Source organism: Phalacrocorax aristotelis, chromosome 9, assembly GCF_949628215.1.
Source record: "Phalacrocorax aristotelis chromosome 9, bGulAri2.1, whole genome shotgun sequence".
NCBI classification, from domain to species: Eukaryota; Metazoa; Chordata; class Aves; order Suliformes; family Phalacrocoracidae; genus Phalacrocorax; species Phalacrocorax aristotelis.
The window spans coordinates 24,521,777-24,544,855 of NC_134284.1; the positions used below are offsets into that span (position 1 = coordinate 24,521,777).

General features: G+C 38.8%; 1 protein-coding gene across 5 annotated transcripts in view; it reads left to right on the forward strand.

Moving 5' to 3' along the window:
- EML1 (EMAP like 1) overlaps nucleotides 1-23,079 on the forward strand; it is a 130,132-nt gene that overhangs the window by 50,089 nt on the left and 56,964 nt on the right. The gene's annotated exons all lie outside the window — the stretch shown is intronic.

Here is a 23,079-nt window from a genome sequence, read left to right on the forward strand (position 1 = left end):
TCTGTCAAGGGTTGGAAGAGACTGTAATTTGTTTTGCTGTGACCACTTCCTAGGAATAACGCAAAGCAAAACTGTATTTAATTTGGTTCTCACTGGGCAGATTCACACACTGTGTGTATGAAAAGATGTTGCAAGCATGTTCAAAAGATGTTGCAAACATGTTAATAGCATTACTCATGTTTGTTGTCTCCAAAGCCTGTAACAACAGAGACAGACAGACAAACCGGGCTTGCTCATGTTTCATCTGTAGACCTGTTCTCTCCAGGACAGCAGCATGTTTTGAACTCAGGAGTGGAGGAGATGCCCTACATAAAGCTTCTATCTGTTTTGTAGCACAGCAGAAGATTTCACTACCCAGAATTGCTTGGAGACCATTTTCTTATTTGTCCTTTCATTGAGATGCATTCTGGCTATTACAATCAAACCCTTAAATGTAATGCTGGATTGGACTCTACGTTAACTGTCAGTTTCGCACATTTGGAGCTCTACAGAATACAAGCTGATTTTTTTTTTTATCAGCTTGCTTCTAGAACTTATTTTTTTTCTATCCTGGGATAAAGGGGAGGGGTGGCATGCAGAGACACATTTTTTTTGTATGTGCAGTAATTGAATGCAGAATAAATCAGTACACTGTGAAATAAAAATAACTTGCTGTAATGGACACTTTCACAATATATATTGTTAGCCTATTAAAGCTCAAACTATTATTTTTAATAAGACACTATATAAGTAAAATGAATTTGTTGCCCTTTAATTAGCTATGTATTTCTGAATAATGAATTATTAAAGCTCGTTTTAGTCATGCGTAGCGTTAATTGTAGTTATTGAAATTTAGGGTTTTTTTGCCTTTTTTTTTTTTTCAAACTCAGCTTTTAAGAACAAGTGAAACTATAGACCATTCATGAGAGAATCCTTCAGTGATAGTCAAACCTCAACAGAGAATCTGTGTCAGTGTTAGCAGTATGGCGAGAAACTACAAGTATCAAGTATTTTTTCATGAATAAAACAACATACAGAATTGCAAATTAAAGCATTGGGCTCTCAGCAGAAAAACATGCTTTATCTGATCTTCAAGGAGTTTTTAAAAAATTTAATAGTACTTATATAGAGCTGATAAAATGTTTTAAGTTCTAATTAAGAATAGCAATACTCAGATACTTTTACTGAAGCTTAAACCACATGCAAGCAATTCAAATAAGAATTACAATTATATTAGAAGTACATTATTAAAAAGTGAACACATGAGGAGGCAGGGAGGGAGTGTGCCAGTCAGTGACATACGTTTTAATAGGTTTTATCCTGACTTCCCTCCTGTGTCTCTTTTCCTTACAAATTTAAGGTGAAGATTTTAAAGTTGATGCTGCAGTTCTTTTGTCATGAGAAATTTTGCAAAGCGGTAATGAAGAACCTGTCTTTTGATCATTAAAATATCAAGGAAGATGTGAGAGAATAAGTAGGAAGGTTGCATGAAACGGTATAATGACTATATTTTTGGTGGGGTCCTTGCTGTTCGCAAATGACACTAATTGGGCAACCGTAAGGAGTTGTGAAAGCTTAGAGGGAGTGCAGAAGGAACTATGGATGATGCTCTTCTTCTGTGAAACACAATTTAAAATGTTCGTCCATTACATAATTAAAATGTGGAAGTAGCTCCCTGAGGTTTTTAGGGAGATGGGGTGGGGATAATGATATGTTAACATGATTTCACTAAATTAATTCTTTGGAAAGTAATTAAGTGAGATTGTCCACACTCCATTACTTCCAGAGAGTAAAATCTGACATGGTCCATAATTTTCTTGTCTTGCTTTGAAATGGCTGATTATTGAATAAATATAATATACTCATTTGAAAATTAGTATTGGAGGTCTCTAGCAGTGTTTTTAGATATTGTGGAATGCAGAAACTAATTGCCTTTTTGGATCTAAAATCTGAAATAAACACCTCATTATGATAAAAATAGTTTGCATTTCTTAATAGCTTAGAGCCTCTGTTTGGTTGGAAACTTGCATAAGTGTCCTGTGAACAGGAAAGAAGAAAAATTTTCTGGTTTTAAGTATAACTTCTATGATCCATTGCAGGTCAATAGATAAAATGTGGCTACCAGCAGGTAGTCATCTGAGGGTGTGTGTGAACAGGTGCCTAAGCTAAGCTTAAGCGAGATTCCTAAGATACAGAATATATGAGCATGTTTCAATATGTAAATAGAAAACATAAACAGTCATTGTTTCAAGCTAGTAAAGGCAAATATTTTTAATGAAAACTTTGTAAAGAACCTTGTATTTCATGAAAATTAGATGTTTCTTTTACAACTGTGGTGAAAAACACAACAAACAGAAACAGCTTTTGAGATTTCCTGCTGCACCTCCTGTGGAAGGTTTTTGTACCCAGAAGTCAGCAGCATTAGGAGGAGCTTTTTTTATATATATTATTTTTTCCCTGTGGGCAAAAAAAAGAAAAAGTCATCCTGCAACCTGAGAAAGATGGTGACATATGGTCAATTTCATATTTATTTTCTGTTTACTGAAACCAATTACCACTCTGTTGCTTCCTTTCCCCTTCTCTCCAGCATTTCCCAAACTATTTTACACAGACCTGTTGCTGCCTAGAAAGCATCCTTCCAACTCCCAAATGGAGATGCTGCTTTAAACAGCTTGCAGGGCCTGGCAGGTGGATCCTCCTCCTGACCCTGTAGAAAGTGCTTAATGTGTTACATGGCATGGCCCACCACTCAACGTCCAATGAATTGCACACCAGCAATGAATTGCAAGCCAGGATGGCTTTGTGGAGGTGAGCGAGGTCTGTGGCTGGGTGGGTGGTCTGGCAAGGCTGGCTGGGCTGCAGGGGGCAATGGGCTCTTTATCTAAACTGATAAAAACCTTACAGACGTTAACATATCCTGAGACTTGGGCCAGTCTTTATTTGAATCAGTGTCTGCAATGCTGCCTTTTTACTTTACGTCTTCCAAATATAGGCCAAAATAATGCCAGTTTCCTGGCAGTGACAGCCAGGACTATGCTCAGGTGGTCTGAAAAATCAGGCCATCTTTTCTAGGTTCCTAACTGTGAACCTAAAAATTTAATTTTGAATTGAATTTTAAAATTGAATTTAAGGTCTTCATGTCCATGGACATGTTCATGTCATGTACATGAGGCATGGATATAAAGCCTGTTTAAAGTAGCTCAGTGTAACACCGTAAACAATTACTGATGTGAGTTGGGGTAAGAGAGGAAACCCTGATGCTGTGCAGCTGATAGGAGTTTAGCTGTGGACTTCAGTAGCACTGCAATTTCAGACACTGAAAACACTCATGGCAAACTCCACTTGAGTCTGAGAAAATGAGGATTCTTAGAAATTTTGGCTCTCATAGTAAAAAATATATGCCAGTGTAATTTAGCTAACTCTGTATAATGCCACACGTGGAGGGAGGTGTGAGGGTAGGTTTTTCTTTTTTTCCCTTTTATGCTAGACAGCATGTGTGTGTGAGATCCCTGTGGTGGCTGTATTTCAGTTTGGAAATACATAATTTCCTCTGTGTTCAGATGTTTTAATGAACTAATTAGGGATCCTTTGGGAAAAAAGATTTTATACACACGATTTTTAAGTTAAGCATTTATATATTTTGTAAGGCTTGAGGCCTTTGTCTACCGAGAAGTGAGAAAAGATTCATTTTTAAAATTTGGGGTTTGGTGTGTGGTCTGGTACGTAGGCTCAGGTCAGCTACCGGTGGTGTACAGATAAACCTTTTCTTCAGTGGTATGCTGCAGGATCTGCAGCTGAAGGGCAGAATATTTAAAACAGATATATATAGGATGCACTAGGTGCAAGATGCTGTATTTTAGTGCTGCGTCTACATTAGCAGGGAATGTGGGATACGAGGAAGAAATCTGTAAAGCAAAACAGTTCGTGGTGAGGACTCGGGTATCTGTACATCTCTGCATTTACTGTGGACTAGCTCTAGTCTGATGCCATGTACCAAACACACATCAGCTCTGGAGCATTCCTGGTGTGCTACTGGAGTGCACTTCCAAGACATGGCCATGGTATCAACCAAAGAGGGGTGAGTGGTGGTGATCGCTTCACGAGCACCCTCTGGGTCCAAACTAAAATGTGTGTAGGAAGCCAGTGGTTATCGAAGCTAGCAGGCAGTGCTGCTGTGGCAGTCAGAGCTGGGGCAGTTGTGCTGTTGTTGTCTTTGAGAGATGCTGTCTCCCAGTCTCCAGTCTCTTACCATCATTCTTCCTAATTTGGGATGAAGTATGGTCAGTACACTACTCCTGAGAAGTTGCTTACTTGTTGTTCCACTCTGTTTTACTTGAGAAGAAATTCTTAATATCGTCAGCAAGGGACTATAGGACTTGTGTCAGGCTTGAGCACTTCTGTAGGTCCAAAGATTTATTAATGGTTTCTTTATCAAAAAGCTCATTTTGGACAATGATTATGTTCAGAACCGAATGTTGAAAACTCTTGTCTTCTTTTGAGCAAAGTTTAATTAATTGTACAGAACTAAAATCAAAGCTTTACATTTGGTTCTGCTTTATTGAAAGATCTAAGCCCAGTCATTTTAAAGGTGGAGGGGGAGGGGGATATGGGTGTAGTAGTTTACCTGACTGTTTTGTTATTTAATAGCTCAGTGTTTCCACCTTTGTTTTTAAAGCTGAATAAACAGGATACAAATAGTAAGGCTTTTGATTATGGGATTCCCCCACTCCCCTCCCCCCTATGACTGATTACTGTATGGTGGGTTTTGCTTAGGTTGTTTTTGCTACATTGTTGACAGTGTGTTATCTGAAAGGCTTAGAATAATCATGCTATCTGCACAAGTCTGAAAAAAAACGTTTCTGACTATCACACCAGTAGTCTTTCAGAGCAAATTTATAGCTGAATTAAATCATTAGTTATGTGAACTGTATTTCAGCTTTCTTTTATGACCTGGTTTTTGGAAGCAGTTAAGAAACTGAGTCATGGGATTAAATGTTCAGCTGTGGAATTGAAAAATCTTTGCTGTTCTGTTATGTGAATGCTTTGTAACTAAAATTCATGGAAGTTGGAAAATATGTTTGTTGGTATGGTCTCCCAAGAGCAACATATCTGCATCTACTCTTTTTTTTTTTTTTTTTTTTTTTTAAGGAGTTCACAGTTGTAAGGCATTAAGGTGAGACTTTGCAGCAGTGAACAGAGTAGTGTGGTTTATTCCAGCATTGTCTCATGTGTAAGTTATTTCAGAGATTCCATTCTGTAGCTGTCATTCCTAGCTAGGATACTCTTTCTGGGACCCTAACCTCTGACATGAAGACATACCCCTGGGTGATTGATGTGCTTATTTCTAAAATTTGTTTGAACAGGGGGAGTCAATACCAGGGGAACCTACCTTTTTTTTTTTTTTTTTTCTCCCCAGGGCAAAACTAAATTGAAAGAACCCTTTCTCCTTTTATCTGCTTCTTTTAATAAAATTTACCTTGTTTCTGATGCATATTGATGTAATGAAATCATTCTAACTACCAGCTTTGAAGATGAGTAACACTATGTGATAATGTTTCCATTTTTCAATTAAATGAAAGAATACAGTGTAACATAGATGGGGACACTGAATAAGGGATGCTAAAGATGGCAGGCTTGGTCCTCCAGATGTTATGCACTAAGAGGGTGTATAGTGTTGCTTAGGAGTAAAGGTTAACAAACCAGAGAGCTGTGGGAGCTGGAAGATAGTAGTGTAAAATTCAGGAGACTGAGGTTAAGTGGATTCTGGTGTTGGGGGCAAACCTCATGCGACCCCTTCCCCCCCCCCCCCCCCCCCCCCCCCCATCCATTGCCATTTTCAGGTTACAATAGCTCAGGCAGATAAACTGACATACACTGTGTGGCTGCTGGGGAGGAAGGTCTCGCTTCCCCTTCCCTCTCTTGCTTTCTGTGGTTTTACCCACTCAACACTTGACAGACTAATTTGTCAGAGTTAATTTAACATGCTAACTCAACAGAAAAAAAATTACGCAGTGTTTGTGTGTGGTACTTTGGTTTTGCTTTTGCTGGGATAGTTGTCTGCCAGGTTGGAGAATTAAATCAGCTTCCAGAGGCAGCAGAAGATAAATTATAGGAGTAGTGAGTGCTGGAGGCGAACTGGGGGCTTCTAGGTTGGCCATTGTGTCTTGTGGAACTGGACCCTTGCTTTTGTCATTGCAGCTGCTTGTGGCACCATGTGTTGCACGGCATCAATAAATTAATCCAAGTTGGAAGCGGTACCCATCTGTTTTGTATTGTAGCAGGTAGAAGTCATCCCCTTTCTTCTGTATTGTGCAAGGCATAGTGGTGGGAGGCAAAGTTTTAAAACAGTGTGTAAGGCAATGAAGGGAGAGGCAGGCAGCCACTAAAAGGCTGTAATAAAGAGAAAGAGTACTTTTTGACTGCTGCATGCGTGATTTATAATTTAATTAAAAGTTCATATAGGTGGAAAATTACATATGCATCATAAATTAAATTTTCAGTCCGGTTACCCATTCAAAGCACTGTGGACTAACATAGATTTTTTTTTTTTTTTTTACCATTGAGATTCCTGCGTTTCTCTGAATGTGTAGCTGTTGTGGTGGCTTTCATGTGTGTCTGGGTGTGTTTTGGTGTGTTTGTTTGTTTTTTTTTTTCCCCTCCCTGGAAGCTATGAATCTCAATATTTTTTGTAACTCTTCTTATGTTCTTTGCAGAATATGAAATCACATTTGATTCAAAAAATATAATAGCCCCAGGTGCACAGGTGTACGAACAATATTTTTGTACCCAGAAATTTTAATTCCTAATTGCGTATAATCTTTTTTTCTTGCATTTTCAAACTTTGCAGCTATGTATTTCTTAGAATTTTCTTTTGTACTTTTGAGAGAACAGTATATTTCTATCAAAAGAACAATGATCTCTTCTTTCTCTGTCGCCTTTCTTGGGGGAATATACTGGTTTCAGAGGCACATTGATCAGATTATTCCACAAGTTTGCAGGAAAAACGATGCTCTAAAAATAGAGCATTAATTAATTGGTAACAAACATCATTGATGTGATGCTGCTGCTCAGTTCTCAGAACCAAGTCTGGATGACTGCAACTGAAACATGTCTCTTGATGGCAGCGGACTTGGAACAAGGGGAGGAGGTTGATCCACAAGATCTCTGTACATTGGGGAATTTGAACAAAAATACTCTTGCAGGAGCTAGCAGTCATCTTCAGTGGTCCTGTGTAGGAAGGCCTGGATTAAGAGCCTTGCACTGGAGAGAGCAGTTGTGTGTCCTGTTTATTTACACTTCCAAAAAGTTGGAGTAAGCCTAAAGCAGCTCTGGTGGTTCCTGCAAGGATCTGTAGGATTTTGCAAAGCCCAGAAACAATTTGTTTGATGCTGGGTTATTAACCCTTGTAGCTGTGACTCAGGTTACAGGAGATTTGTGTGCATATTGTTCCAGAAGGGTGTAACTTGAAGGGTTTTCTCCTTTCTAGTTTTTATTTTTGAGTTTTTAATTTAAAGAAATGTTTAGCCTCGGGCAGCCCTCTAAATCTAAGCCTTTCAATGCTTCCTGAATTTGGCAGTTCCTTCTCTTGGTTTAAATCTCTAGGCACGTGCAGGGTGAAGCTTTGAAGTAGCTGCTGCCTGGCTGAAGCCTCTCTGGGTGCATGGAAAAGGATGATAAAGTTCGTGCTTTTGACTTTTTTTTTTTCTTTCCAACATGCAGATATTTTAACAGCTTAACACAGAACACAAGAATAAGTGAAGCGGCTGATTTTTAGTAAAGACCTTAAAAACCTTAAAATTACTTTATCTTTTGTAGTTTGGTTTTACTTTGGAACAATCACTAAAATCAATGGTGTGGAAAAACACATATATTTTTGTCAGAGTTTTAGTATCTAACATTAGGAATTGGTTAATCTATTCAAGAAGTGGAATGTGAGATTCAAGGGGGAGATATTTTGTTACAGCCCAGTTTTCTTAGTTGTTGCCCCATGGACCACTAACAAGTACCAGAAGAGGTGAGGAAAGATATTTGGGGAAACAACACAAGCTTTTTGATCTTTGTAATTCTGGTTCTACATAGTGTCTGCCAGTCTCACACTCAGCTCAGTGAGCAAATATTTGCAAAATCCATGGCAGTCTGTATCTTAATCAGCAACCAAGGGAAAAATCTTTCTGCCTTCACCTTTCCTAGCAGGGCTCTTGGATGCTATCTCAGCACTGCTGGTGTACTTCCCCCAAGAACAAAGTACCTGTAGACCACCTTCTCCTGGCTATTCCTAACTCTTTCCTTAAAAATAAATGCCTTGAGAGAGTGGATTAGAAATAGGACAAATACATCAGGGAGGAAAAAAAAAGCTATTCAAACATCTTGGCAGTGGCGGGGTGACATTCTTTCTGTTTGGGTGTTCCCAGCTGTGGCATGGAGCACTTCCTGCACTACACAGGTTAGTATTAAAGTGATGAAAAAACGTTGATGTTATGATCCTGTTACTCAGTTTACCGGGCTGTCTGTGTTCGTCTGCTGTGGAGACCTGCGTGGCATGGGGTGCCATTTCAGCTGTAGTCTAGGGCACAAACCCCATGCAACAAGGGGAGCGTGCCCCATGGTGCTCTGCAGAGGCACCAATGAATGTTCTTCAGACCTTAGTTTGTGTAATTAATTTGAACCATTTGGTTCCAGGTTGAGTGAGGCAGCTTGTTGGGGTTCTGGATCAAAGTTTAATTGGTCCTTACTGATCCCTGATGCTCAACAGAGGGAAACCTCATTTTGTAAGCCAAGGAAAATAACTGTCCCATTGTAATGACTTCTGTGTGCTGTGGAACCTTTATCATTACTGTAAATGTAGTAGTAAGTTTTTTAGTAGAAACTTCGTTTATCTTAAACAATAGTGTAATGATCTGGTTTTACTTGCAGTTTATTGTAGTACTTTTTGTTCTGCTGTGTAGATATTTATTTAATTTCTCTTTTTATATAACCATTTGTCATACTAAAATTAAATTTTAGAAATTTAAAATCATTCTCTGCTGGAATCAGCAATTCTGTGACTCCCTTGACAAGTCAGGAACTTGCACAGTTGTGAAATCTTTCCTCTTTTTCCAGTTACAACTGGGAAAAAATGACATGTTGCTGCTCTTACAAGTCCCTGTTACCTGTCCTTTAGCAAGCTACAGTTGAGATCTGCATACTAAACCTCCGTTATCATACATTGCATTCTGTATGAACTGAATTCCCACTTCTACAGCTGTGGGAGTAGAAACGTGAGGTAGTGAAATAAGCTCAGTCCTTCAAGGTGGCTGGCACAAGGTGCAATGAAGTCCAAGGGATGCTTCCAATCTTTTGTAGGCACAAACTTTGGGAAACAAATGAGCATTGTTAAAGTGACTGTCTTTCAGAATTTTTCAGCCTTTTTTTTTCCTTATGATAAAAGTAGCAGCTTAAATAAAAAAAAAACCCTTTTGACAGTTCTGACAGACTTCCACATGATAATTAGAGAGTAAAAAGAAGGTGTGGGTTGGCAAGGCATTAGATATGAATGATATGCCAGTTCATATGCATTTTTCTTTAAGCAACGTTGTTGCACTGAAGATGAAGCTCTCTGAACAGTTGTGTAAAGCAGAGATTTTAAAGTGAAAATGAGTTGTATCTGTTTGAAATAATCCAAGAGAAGCTGGAGCAACTTACCGGCACTCTCATTTCTATTCCCGAATAACTTCTTTGTCTAGGTAAGAAGTTCTTCATACAGCATATTATGCATATAATGTTAGAACTGTGTGCATTAGCTTCCAGTTTTACCTAGTGTCTTATTTATTCATTTTCAGATTAACTTTCTGGATTAATAACCTTTTTTTTCTTGCACTGTATATTCTGAGAATTACCCTTCCTGCTCTTTGCATCCTGTTGAGGGTGCAGGAAAAAACAGCTGAAAGAGGAGATGGTTTCTGTAGTTTGTATCAAGGAGAAGGAGGCATGGACAAAAGGAGGAAAGATGAAGCAGGGCTTTGACACAGCTGTGGCATATCAGTAAGTCCAAAAGAAAATAGATTATGGGGAGATATGGACAAGACGAGAAAATATGGCATTTAGTATTCCTGTGGGATTTGGGGACATCCAGATTAATTGGCAGAGTGTGATCAGCAGGTCAAAGGTAGTGGTGGCAGCAGAATTGGGTTCAGGTAGTGGCAACTGCCTGTTCTCCTTCTGCCATGTTTTTGTCTGCATGCTTTGGGTTTTGTGCATGTTCTGGGTGCTGTGCCTGCTGGGAGCCTAATTCCATAATTTCCACCTGCTGGATCCCAGCTCTTTCCCAGGACAAACAGGGACTGACTCCTACCTGCTGAAGCCCCCTGAACTCCCAGCCAGCAGTGCTGCCAGCTCCCTGCAGTGACTATTGGTGGGAGGCACTTGCCCCACGCCCTGGGACCATGACTCCTGCATGCAGCTCACAGAGGTGATTGCGTCCCTGCATGTACTGACTTGAGATATGGGGCAAGCTCTGCCATAAAGTTAGTAGCAGCAACAGCTGCCTGTGTTGCAGGGACTTGTCCATGGGCAGCTGGGAGGCAATTGTGAGGGCCTGGTCCATGCTGCAGGTTTTTAGATACTATTATATCTGCAAATTTTTAGTACCATTTTGATTTCTTGAGAGGTCAAGCTGAGTTCTGGAGGGCTCGGCACTGTTGGCAGGACCCTTTTCCCACCACACTGCTGCTCTGTCCCATTTGCCAGGCTGTGAGTCTTTCAGAAATCAGATGTGAGCTGCCAAAGTAGCAGATCATGTTTCTGCTGTGCATGCTGTAGTCTCATAGCGCTGGTGTTAATCAGGCTTCATGTACAGGTCTCAAGAGCCCAACCGGATGCCCTCCAGCCCTTGACCCACCTGACTGTGTAGTGTTTATCCCCACAGAACAGCTACAGAGACCCTGACTGAGGGCTGCAGGAGTAGGGCTGAGTATATTTTACCTATGATGGATGCAGGGGACATCTTCCACTAGATCAGGTTGCTCGAAGCCCCATCCAAGCTGACCTTGAACACTTCTAATGGTGGGCCATCCACAGCTTCTCTGGGCAACCTGTTCCAGTGTCTCACTAGACACTGAGCAGGTTGAAGAGCAGAAGCCTCCAGAACTTGCACCATGAGAGCATAGTCCGTTGCAGAGTTTGTACGGAAATGCAGAGTTCTTGGGTCTTGTCTTTGCTGTAAGCAGTTGTCTATGAAACAAAATATTTTTAATCTTCTGGTACGGATCCACGGATGCTACTACATTCTCCTTGCTGTCGGTTGTTTCTGTGGATGAAGTAGCAAGCAGATAGAAAGTTCCAACACCTCTGGAAAAATTAGGAAAATTATTAAGATTTCCTTTTTAAGCTTTGAAAAGTTAGAAAATGTTAGAACTAAGCCTGCGTAATAAAGCTTAAAACACAACTGTTTTATTCATGTGTTACAAGTTTTTTTTAATTACTTCATCACCCCCTATAATTTTAACAGTGATTGTGCCTCATTCATTTCACAAGACAAACTTGCCTTGCATCCAGTAAATCCAGTAAATGTATTTAATGTAAATTTGAAATCCATTAAATATAAAGCCAGTAAATTTGATATCCAGTTCAGAAGCCTCTCTTTCTGGCAAGGAGAGCTAGTAAGGCATTGATGTACTTGCAATACAGTAAAAAAATATATATAAAAAATAATGATCTTTAACTTGGTGAATGACTGCTCAAAGTCTGCTTTACTGCTTTTCAGTAAAATGTTTGTGGGGGTGTTTTTTTGGGTATTTTTGTTTTTTTTACTTGATAGTGTGCTTATGAAGCTTTCTTGTTTCCATTAAAAAAAAAAGTTGGGGGGCAGGTGTGGGTAGAATATAGTTGCTTGAGCGTGTGACTCCTTTGCCTCGGTGGCGCTCACTGCTACAGCGGTTGCTTGTTGACTTGAGTGCGACTGGGGGTGCCTGCTCAACCAGATGGTTTTTCATTTCTCTTAAATTTTTGACTTTGCAAATATGAAATACTTGGTTTTGGTGAAGAATCGAAATTAGGAAACTGTTTGTTACAAATAAAACTATTGAGCACGAGGAGTTGGGTCACTGGCCCAGGGAAGTTGTAGCTATGGAGGTGAGACTTCTCTGCCTTGGGGAAAGCCTGATGTCTGGGGATTTTCCTAAATGGTCATGTTAAATATTGGGAATATGACCTTCTGATCTGTGTATCTTATCATGACATTGGTTGTTATGTTTGTGTCTTTTACATAACTAAGTAATTTCATGCTGAAGCTTTTCTGTACTAGACTCTACTCTTGCCTGTCTTCTGCTGAACAGAAGGGTATTTTGAAAAAGGCATCTCCAACTTACCTGGCTTACAATATTGATGTGCTATGAGCAGATATTGTTTTCTGAACTATCTCTTCAGCACAGTATGGGGAAATGTTTTCCAGTTGGTTTCATCCTTTTTCCCACCTCTTGTAGATCTAGAGATTTCCAAGTTCACTATGCTGCTCGGCTTATTGCCCATGGAAATTACCGCTCTGTGCTGTGCTGAGGGAGTCTACTATATGCAGGTGCCGTTTTGTGCAAATCTTATCACTGAAATAATCTTTACATACTTGGAGACTGCTAATCTGTGTTCAGAACTGCTTTTGAAAAATGTACCTGTTTGAATCATAAATAAAGGTAATGTTAAATGGTGGCCTGGCAGGTTTTGAATTTGACTCCTGAAGTTGTAGCCTGCCAAAAAAAACCACCAAAAAATCAAAGCAGGGAAGATAAATAAATTAATTCCAGGTTCACAAGTGAGAACCCTGAAAATATTAATTTAGTTCAAGTGGCTGTACTTGGCCTACCTCATGTCTGTACGCTTGGATACAGATGTCTGACTTATGGGAGGTCCACCCACATCCAGAGCTAAGAAAGCATAAGAGAACTTTTGCCCTAAAACTGTATGGCCATATTAGCCTTAAAGGTCTGTCTTTGCTGGTAGGCTCCACCTTATCATGAAGGCTGAATCTCAGATGCTTGGTAATCACAGGGCAACAAGAGCTTTATCATCAGCCAGGCTTTCTGCAGGGTTTGTTTGCACTAGTACTTCAGCTCAGTGCCATTAGGTGATGGCTTTTGGAACAGGATTTGTTCTGCACAGCCCTTGCCCATCTAATCTCTCAGGTGAAACTTGTACGGGAGAAGTACTGACTGCCACCAGAAGGAAATCAGTCCCAGAACGTCCTTGAGGGAGAGGAACGGTCATGAGCCAGGCTCTGCTTGGACCTTGGCCTGGGGCTTGTTCCCAGCCAAGGGCGGATCGGGCTTCTGCTGGCTCTCTCCCTTTTACTAAGGACTCTCCGTGTAGCCTTGGGGAGATATAATACTGCATTAGCTGATCAAAGCATATTTGTAAACTTTTTTCGACAAACATGAAAACTATAAAATTATCTCTGTCTCCTCCTTTGTCTCCTCCTCCATGAAAACCTGAATTTCTTTTAAAAATAGGCAACATGTATGTCATTGTAGCATTGCCAAGAGCTGTGGAGGATGGGGCAAGCTGCTCTCACAGGGCGGCAGGACCACACTCACACAGTGTGCTGGGAATGGCATCACAGCTGGGTGAAATTTGTGACAATGCTTTGCACCCCACTGCGGTAAAAATAAGAATATGATCCCATGCTAAGGAATCCAGTTAAAAATAAAAAGAATGCAAATTCTCCTCAATTAGAGGAGTTGCATTTTAAACCACATAATTTCTCAGATTATGTATGTTTCTCTGTTTCCTGAAACAAACCTTAAATAATTCTTTTTTGAAGGATAGGGAATAACGGGGTTTTATTCCTTCTCTCTATCCTAAAAAGCCCTAAAGCAATCCTCTTCCTGTTTACTACCAGGACATCTAACACTCTATCAAATGCAGCGTCTCTGGCTGTATTTCAGTCCTTGGCAAGAGCAGTTTGTTCTTTCTGCATTAATGTCAGTAAAGATTTTTGCTGGAGAGCGGGAATGTGTGATCTGAAGATTTTAGAATAAAAAATTATATTACTTTGCATAAATTATTGGTTTACTGTATAAAAAATAATTTTAAATGTTAGTTTTGGTATCTGTCAGAATTAAATGAAAACAAGACTTAACCCTAATTGAAGATGGACAATATGGGAAAAATTCCAGTCTGTTGTGGGCATCCTATGTGCTCTTTTTCCTGTCCCATCCGAACAAGGCTGTCACTATTGAATTCAGGTACTTCTCACAAGCACTATATTAACTGGCAATAGTGGAAAAAAAAAAGTGCATTGCTGTGAAAGACAGTATTGAACAAGATAGGTTTAAAAGAAGACTTAAAATAGTTTTCTAAATCTGAAAGAATTTTTTCCTTTAAATATTTAGGTTGTGATTTGTCTTTGTGACAACCTGTAATGAAACCTAATGTTATACTGCATTAATTTCAGAAGCTAAAATATTCACAAGTACTGAAAAAAAGTCAGACCACTGCTGGAAGTGAAGCCATTAGCTGAGAACAAGTAACCAGAGTTTTGCAAAAGTGCTTTTGACATCAGTAACCCATTCTGCAGGTGCAGGAGGAATGTTTTGATCTCTTTGTATTATGTCACTTACTTTGAGTCTGCGGAAAATGATTCGAAGAACTGGTAAGCCAGTAAGAAATGTAAAAGCCAAATATTTTTGTTTGTTTTTATCTTACAAATAAATGCTATTGAGTAAAGGCTGAGGTTTTCCAATTATTAGTTCTCAAAGGATATGCTTATGAACTAAGATGAAAGACGAACTATTTCTAATTGATAACTATGGATCTCTTGCTATTGATGTAGTCTCAGTTTTAGTAAATCTGCGCTTTCTTAAATGGAAAAAGTATTATTTGCTTATGTATTTCTGAAGTTTAATAGTTTTCAATTTGGTTTTTAAAACCCTATGCATGTATGATTGTAATTTTCATTCAAATGCAGATTGTAAGAAATTACAGGTAAAAAGTTAATGGTCCAGGTAAATTTGAATGTCAGTTGCTGCTCCAATATCTTATATGGAATTTATGAAAGTGAAGAAACGTATGCTAATGTAAGTAGTTTCTTAAGTGTTTATATAGTACTGTCTCTAAAGTTATGTAAAGGTTGCATTTAATGCAGATCAATTAGTGGCTGATAAGTCTTACTGGTTTCTTGCTAGCGTGAATCAACTTTTCTCCAGGAAAATAACTTTAGTACGCGACAAGCAAGGTAACATAAAACTGGTTTGTAATGTGTTGTCACAGGCTGACATCAGTAACTTTTAAAAGATGTTTTAAATCTGTTTTCTTGCCTTTTAAATCTGTGCTGACTGCAAGTAAAAGTAAATCTTTCTGCCTTACTTGCATATGGCATAGTTGAAGAATCTAGTGGAGACATCCCGTTTTTTTAAAGGCAGTGAAGATATAATGAACAAAGTACCAATAAAGTTTCTAAGAAACATTTCATGCTTACCAGTGTGTGGAGTTTATTTGCTCATGGTATAAACCATGTTTAGCAGAAGCAAATGTTGCATCTAAATTCATTCTTTTTGCCTAATAATGCCAAATAAAAACTGAAGTCTTATTAGTGTACATCATGCAGCAAATTTAAATTCATCCCTTACTAGCTTTTGTAGGATGACTTGAACGTTGAATCGTAGCTGTGACGTGGTGATGAGACTCATTGTAAATGTTCTCCATGTTCCACAATCTGCTTTTCTTTCATTCTTAAGGGTGTGATACAGGCACATCCTCCAGTGCATCACTAGGAAGGTAAGGTGGTAAAACACAGCCCAGTTCTTCTGCCCTGAGACACCTCGATTGATTACCCTACCAATTCCTTTCTTTAGAAGTTTGTGTTAGACTGTATCTGCAGCTTCTTAACTAGGCAAATCCCATGGTGCCAATTCTCTCAAACTGCTATCCTTGTGTTAACATTGTGCTACAGAAGGTTGTCTTTACCCTCCTGGCTTTTGTTTACAATATTGTTTTTTTTTTTCTTTTTTTATGGTACGGACTGATCGGACTGATCCCAGCATAATGTGGAGGAATGATAATTTGTTAAAATGTTTTCTATTGATTTCTATGCTCACCAGAGCCAGTGCAGTAACTCTGAGCTGTAAAGCATTTACACTGATAGACCTCTTCCGGGGAAAATTCCTCTAATTTATTGACGTGTCAAAAATTTCTTCCATCTTCCACTTAGGCACTATTGGAGATCATTTTTAGCTGGTTGATTTCTAAATGGAAGCTCATCTACCATCTGCTGGGGAAAAAACGACAGTAAGCTGCTGGTTATAGCTCGACAGCTACAGGCAGGTCAAGGGCACATGCTTATAGTTTTGCTACAGCAATTGCTGACTAATTAGCCACGAGGAACTTTCTGAGAATTTTCTGTTCAGATAATTTTATTCTTTCCCATTTTGTTAATTAATACAACACACCCAGCTGTGAGGCTCTGAGTGATGATGGCTATTATGGATTTATCCTTTCAAATTCAGCTTCTAATTTTAGGAAGTTATATTCCTTGACTTTAAGTTTCTGGTGGTAAAACTGTAAAAGGACAAGTTATTCCTCAGTGAATTTTGGGAAGTACCGTAATAAGATTTTATAAATACCGGACTATAATAGCTAGCTATATTAGAGGAGAGAGAATACTGTTCACAGAAATAACCAGCTGTAGTCCATTTATGGTAGATGAACAAATACTTGGATTACAGATTTTTTTTATTAGTCTAGTTTAGAAGTGGCCTGTTCTCTCAAGATGATGCTTTACATTACTGTTCCTGTGGTCTCTTCTAGATCACCTACTTGGGTTTGCATTGCAGTCCAGAGGATGGCATTAGGCGGATGTGTGAGATAGAGTTGTCTTCTTCCCCTTTCCTCCTACACATACATGCCTTGTGAGGACATGTAAAAACTAATCTGGCCTGTTCAGATTACTTACTGTGAGGTGTACCTGATTGTACAGAACTAGGACATCTCCTTGCAGTGCTAATCATTCTTATCTTAAGTACATGTGTTAGAGTGGGGATTGAACTGAAAAGTTGTCCTGCCTGTTCAGAGACTGTATGCATATATTCTTATATAAGCTTATAGATAGGCATGGTATTGTTCCTATAGCTATCAGGTTTAGAGATTGTGTGATGTCTTGTTCTTCAGAATCAAAGCTTTCCAGCTAAAAAAGCATATATAGTGCTTGCACTTTTATCCTATTATATATACTTTTGTAACAAAATGTGATTAAATTATTTGACATAATAAAGGCCATTCCTGGCGACCAGTTTTGCTTTGTGAAACTTAATGAAAAGCAACATAGTTTTATAGTTTTATCTGTAGTTAAAGATTTCTGTCTGTTTTTTCCCTTACCACACAAAATAACAAGATTAATTAGGATAACATTATTTTGGGCTTTAAATCCACTTGCTTCTCGCAGTGGAAATCTCTAATCTGGTCAAATCAGGGTCTAGCAGACCGGTCCAGTATGTACCAGACTTTATGATAAGCTGTTGCCCATATGTGTTGTCATTGTCCCCATGAGACAAGCCTGGAAAGCTGCTGCTATGTTTCAGGTACGCACAATGTTTGTATTAGAGAAGTGGATGGAGGAAAGATATTTAGTCTGTGCAGTACTGTCGACACTAATCTTTTAAACAAAGGAGCTTGGCATGGTGTTGTCAAAGGAAACTAAACCTGCTCTTTTATTTTCCCATTGTTCTCTTGCACAGTGTGTCTTTTGGTCTGCAAACAACCACTGACATTATGCGACAGAAATTGCTGCGAGAATACTTGGTACTTTCCAGATCTTGCATCTAAGCCTGGCAACGGTGTGGTGGCTGCATTCCCCTGTTCATGTGCCACAGCGAATTATTGTGTTCATTTTGCAAGATGTTTTCATTTTAAAACTTGGATGGTTGTGTCTTTTCCTAATTCTCCTTTTTCTCTCTGTTGCTGTCAATTCAGACAGAGTGTATCTATTGAATAGGTTGTCTGCCTGACTTCTGTGCCCCAGACTCAGAGATGCATGAAATGAACCAAAAAGGGAGGACAGAATTTGAAGATGCAGGAGATGCTTGCCACAGAGGGTTTTTTTTCTGCACTGTTAGAGTTTCAAGCTAGGCAGATGGCATTGGGAGAGGTGAAGCGGAGAGGTCATTTAAAAGTTAGTGTTAGTGTGACTCCCAGGGATTTTGAAGAAAATAGTTTAAGTAACTCAATTACTTGCATGAGATCTCAGTGATGATGTGGGCAGGAGAAGGGGAGTTTGCCAAATGTGTACCAAGTGACACGTGCCACATCTGACAGTTTTGCAGAGTTAGTGGAGTCTGAAAAATATGGGCCTTTATGAGTGGAAAAATGTTTCTGGAAGTGTAGCATCTTCTTTGTTTTTACCTACTTGCTAGTATGCTGGGTCAAATCCAATCCGTAGTTCTCCCTGTCTAAATTCAGCTGCAGGATTGTGCTTTTTTTTCTGCTTATTTTTTAATAAATGCTATTCTTACCTCTCTCTTCTTTGGCGTCATAGGCCTTCTCAGCAGCTATTGTGTTCCACCATATAGTTGACTGGATGTTGGGGCTGGAGAATTTCTTTCTGTCCATGTGCATGTTTCATTAGGCTCTAGTGGTGGTCCTGAAGTTCATAGCGATTTCCAAGGAATGTAAATACTTGCACCAGTTAATTTCAGGAGAAGTGCAGGGTGTGATACACGTACCAAAATCTCTCAATGATGGACAGTATTCCTACAAGTTAAGCTCAGTTCAGGCTTGTTGGCACAATCTTTATGCTAGAAGAAGGGCCTCTGCGTGCAGGTGATGCTGCTTTTTCACTGCCATCCTTTGCCATGCTTTCCATCATGTAGGTAATTTTTGCTGTAGACCACTGCTGGAATTTGCATCCCCAGAAGGCTTAGATTTTCTTTTCTGATGTCCTGCTGTGTGTCTAAATTCAGGGACAACTCTGGTGAAGACTTTAAGATGCTACTTTTAAAGTGTATTATAATATATTTAAAACACATTATAGTAGTGGCTAGCAACCACATCCCCATTGTGCTAGGTATTTTACAAATATATAACACACGTATATCCTGAAAACTTTTGAAAGTACTTCATGTATAATTTGATCCCATTAATGGGTGCTCCAAAGAAACCACATAGGTCAAATAAACTCAAATTTGTTTGCCAGTTTTTTGAGAATCAGTACCTAATGTTTCTACTGCTTAATCAGCTGCCATGGTCTGAGCTGGACAAGACAGTCTCAAAATCAATGTCTGCGGAAGACAAAGGTGGAAAATGTTTAATGAAGTAGTTCTTCTGGGGGAGAATGCCAAGTCTATTTTAATTTTTTTCTATATCATTAATGTACAGTTCAGATTTATGTTTTCCAGCAGGTAAAATCTATAGAAAATAGTATGCATTTTAACACGCTTCCTTCTAACTAATAGTGTAAGTATGTAATCTTCCTCCAGCCTATGTACAATGAAAGAATATTGAAATAATTATTGTAAACAGCATACATGTCCTGTTGTTGGCTTTTCTTCAGATGTTCTTCGCATTTGGCTAAGTTCAAGTAATAAATTGCTGAAAAACTGGAAGACGTTCTGGAAGCAGATTAATCATCTGACTCAGTATTGTCTTTTAGTTTGCCACAAGAAATCTTTCCAATCTATGAGATCATGGATTAGCTGGTTGGAAAATTTAAAGAGAGGCATGAAGAACATTCCCTTTTTTTGCTGCCTTCTCTTTGAAACCTGCAGGATCTCAGCAAAGCATAAATGACAAATGATTCTTCTTTCTAAGCTTTACCACAAATAAGTATTATGATGAGAAAATCAGGCATCTAAATTGATACTGCCTCATTTTATCCAATTTTGGACATTGTAGGTGGCATTTTTGTCATAAGAAGTAGCTTTACATGTTTGAAACAATGATTTAGACTTGCATTATAATCCATGAAAAGAAATGAATGCTTGTAGAATGTGGTTCACTTCAGATTTCTAAAAACAAGTTACATAAATTTCATTTTAGAAGTTCTTTTTCTTCCCATTGATGAAAAAAGAGGCAATGATTAATTCTACATGCTATCGATGCTACCCGTATAGGTGATACCATGCCTGTTCTGTCTGTCCGTGGAGAAAAGTGGTGGTTGTGCTGATAAATAGGTCTAATGCTTCAAGGCACATTGTTAGGTTTTGTAGTCTCCTTCATGTGCCTTTCAAGACAGTGAACATCTGTGGGTTTTGTGATATCTAGATGGCAAAGAGGTCACCAAATCTAAACATATTCACCCTGTTAAAGGATAGTTAATGTTGTTAAATTTAGCATCACAAAAAGTAGCATGTATTGACATAATGGTATTCTTATTGTATTGTAAAGCTGTGCTGTAATGGTTGTGTATTATTACTGGAAACTTTTATTTATGTGGATTTCTTTTAAAGCATGTTTTATATTTCCTTTGGTTCACCTGAAGGGTTTTGAGGATCTCTACATCATTACTCTAAAGCACTATTGTCTCAGTTACTGTAACTGTACAACCAAAGCACGCTTGTAACCCAGCTGCCGTGCAAGTGCATGTGTGGACCCTGCAAGGGAAAATGTAGCCCCAGGCTGGAGCACCCCAAGGCACAGCAGTCGGTGGCCACTTGACACCCCATAGCCGCCTTCCTCCGAACCCCCTGTGCTCCCCTCTCAGCCCACTCCGTGTGAGTTCCCTGAGGATGCACTTTGTCCATGAGAAGGCATGGACCTAGGCGCTATAAAATGTATAGTCACTTTAAATTTAATACTGGTTTGGGAGCAATAATAATAAGATGGCTCTATCTGGAGTGTAAATTGCATTACAAATGTGTGCCAAGAATTTCCTTGCAAATGTTCTTTGCAGTGAGGATGAGCTGTATGCTGCAGAGGCAGATCACAAGTTAGGCTAACAATATAGCTTTTGCTCGTGGGCAGAGTAGATGACATCTGTTGTGACTTCTTTGACTTCGTCGTTGTTCAATTAGTTTATATCATTAATTATATTTCTTTTCTGGTACCGTACCACTTTGCTTATTTGACTGCGTTGAAGTTGCAACTTCATTGCTCAACGTACTTGGATGCAATCATCTCAATGGCAAGAACATTCCATCCTCTTCTTGCATAACAAACAGGTTATGCTTATTTTATATTTGACCTTCACATTCTTCAGACAACATAGTTTTATTGTATTCTGTATCTCTTTCCTAGCTTACCTATATACACATGCAAAGAGGAGGCACAATGAGCATGACTGGACTCTAAGAAATCTTGTCTTCAGTTGCAATGTTACTGCAAGTTGTTACAAATTTTATTCTTTGGAAGGGAAAAAAGCAAGTTGTAGGTTGCACCAAGGATGAGGGTTCTGCTCACAAGTACCAGGAAGAATGGTGACTGCAGAAGGTGCAGACATGCTCCATCCAGAGGAAGGAGTCACGGTGGCAGCTGGGAGAAGGGGGAATTAAATTGTACATCTTAGTAGTTATTAGTGGGAGTGATTTCTCATGGGATTGTAAATAAATCAGTGCCACTGATTTACTATTTGAAGATTTATGTTTGAGCAAAAATACTGTTTCATTGAACTTAAAAATCAGTGAAACTGACACTTTAATGAGGTGGTTTACTTTTGTAACAAGGGCTAGAACGTTTTAACACCAACCTATTTCTTCCTGGGTTTCCTTCTCTGCCCTGAGTTTGGGAACTGGCTGTTTTTTGCTGACTGAATTCAGATGCTGTGCTGTATGGAGTTTGGCAGAATGGCTGAAGTTTGAATTTGGCTTGTATTGGTTAAATCAAGCTTTTGATTTGGTTGCCTATTGTCCAGTATGCTAATCCATGTTATTTCCAGCTGAGTTAAAGTGTAAAGTCATTAGAGCAGCGTGGGCCTTTTGTTTGTACACGGAAAGGTTAAGTTCTGCAGGCAGCTCATACTGCTGCCAGCATGGCTGCTAATCTGAGTTTGGGGATTAATTACCTGTAACAGCTGCAGGACAGGGTCCTGTGTTGAGCAGAAGTCTGATTAGGCCAAAGTTTGGAAAGCATTGTCATGGGGAAAGTTTTTCAGCATTTTTCAGGAACCTGAGATCTGATTTAGTTTGTTTATAACCAGACACTTTCATTACCACTACATTCAGCCTAATAATGTCCTAATGTGATATTTTAAAGATGCTCTGAAAATCCTAAACCAGATTTAACAAGCAGTTTAAACTATATTAGCCTGTAGCTATTTATGGACTGTCAATACTGTTATAGTCTCTGTTTCTGAGTTGGTTCTAATTCAGCTTTTGGTAACCACAGATAGCTGTTGTGGGTGCGAGGGGTAAGGAAGCCAAAACACAGCTTATGAACAGTTTTCAAAAACAATTTGTATTTGAGTGGTTTGGAGATTAAAAGGTTTATTTATTTTTTTATTTATTTATTTTAAATGCAATTTTTCCCCAGACCCTTCTGATTAGAAGTTTGTATGTATTAACATTTTTGGACATGCACTCAGAAGCTGTTGTTTTCCTGTTTGAAATGCTTACTTTGTTTTAAAATTCAGCACTAATTATTACTGTGCACAAGCCATTTAACTTTCATTTTATGCCCTTGTACAAAAGTGGAAAACTCTGGTTTGGAATGGAGAAGAATTAAGTACACAGAAATGAAAACAAATACGAGCTTCTTTTCAAAGAGAGATTGGCTTTAACAGGAGAAATATGTGCTGTGGACTTGCGTTAGGAATGAGTCAATTATGATTGTAGAGAGTAGCATAAATATCCATTTTTGCTAAAGTATAACTTAAGTCTTCAATGAAAGCTATAATCCAACCATCAATTGACTAACATTACTTAAAATGATCCAGTAAGTTAATACCCAACTTTTTTTTTAGGTTTCATATCCACCTAGTTAAAGAAAACCTTGCAATTCTCTTTAAAAACTACACATTTTTTTTCCTTAATAGATACTGACTTTGACATCTTTGGCATTGCTTTTGTCTTCCTTTCTTCTTCTTTTTCCTGACTTAATACTGTAAGAAATGACAATGTTTCTACGTGATAGGAACTGCTGTGGAACGAAACTGCTCATTTAGGAAAAATATTCTTATTACTAGTTTTGTGTGGAAAGAATGTGTAGTCCTCA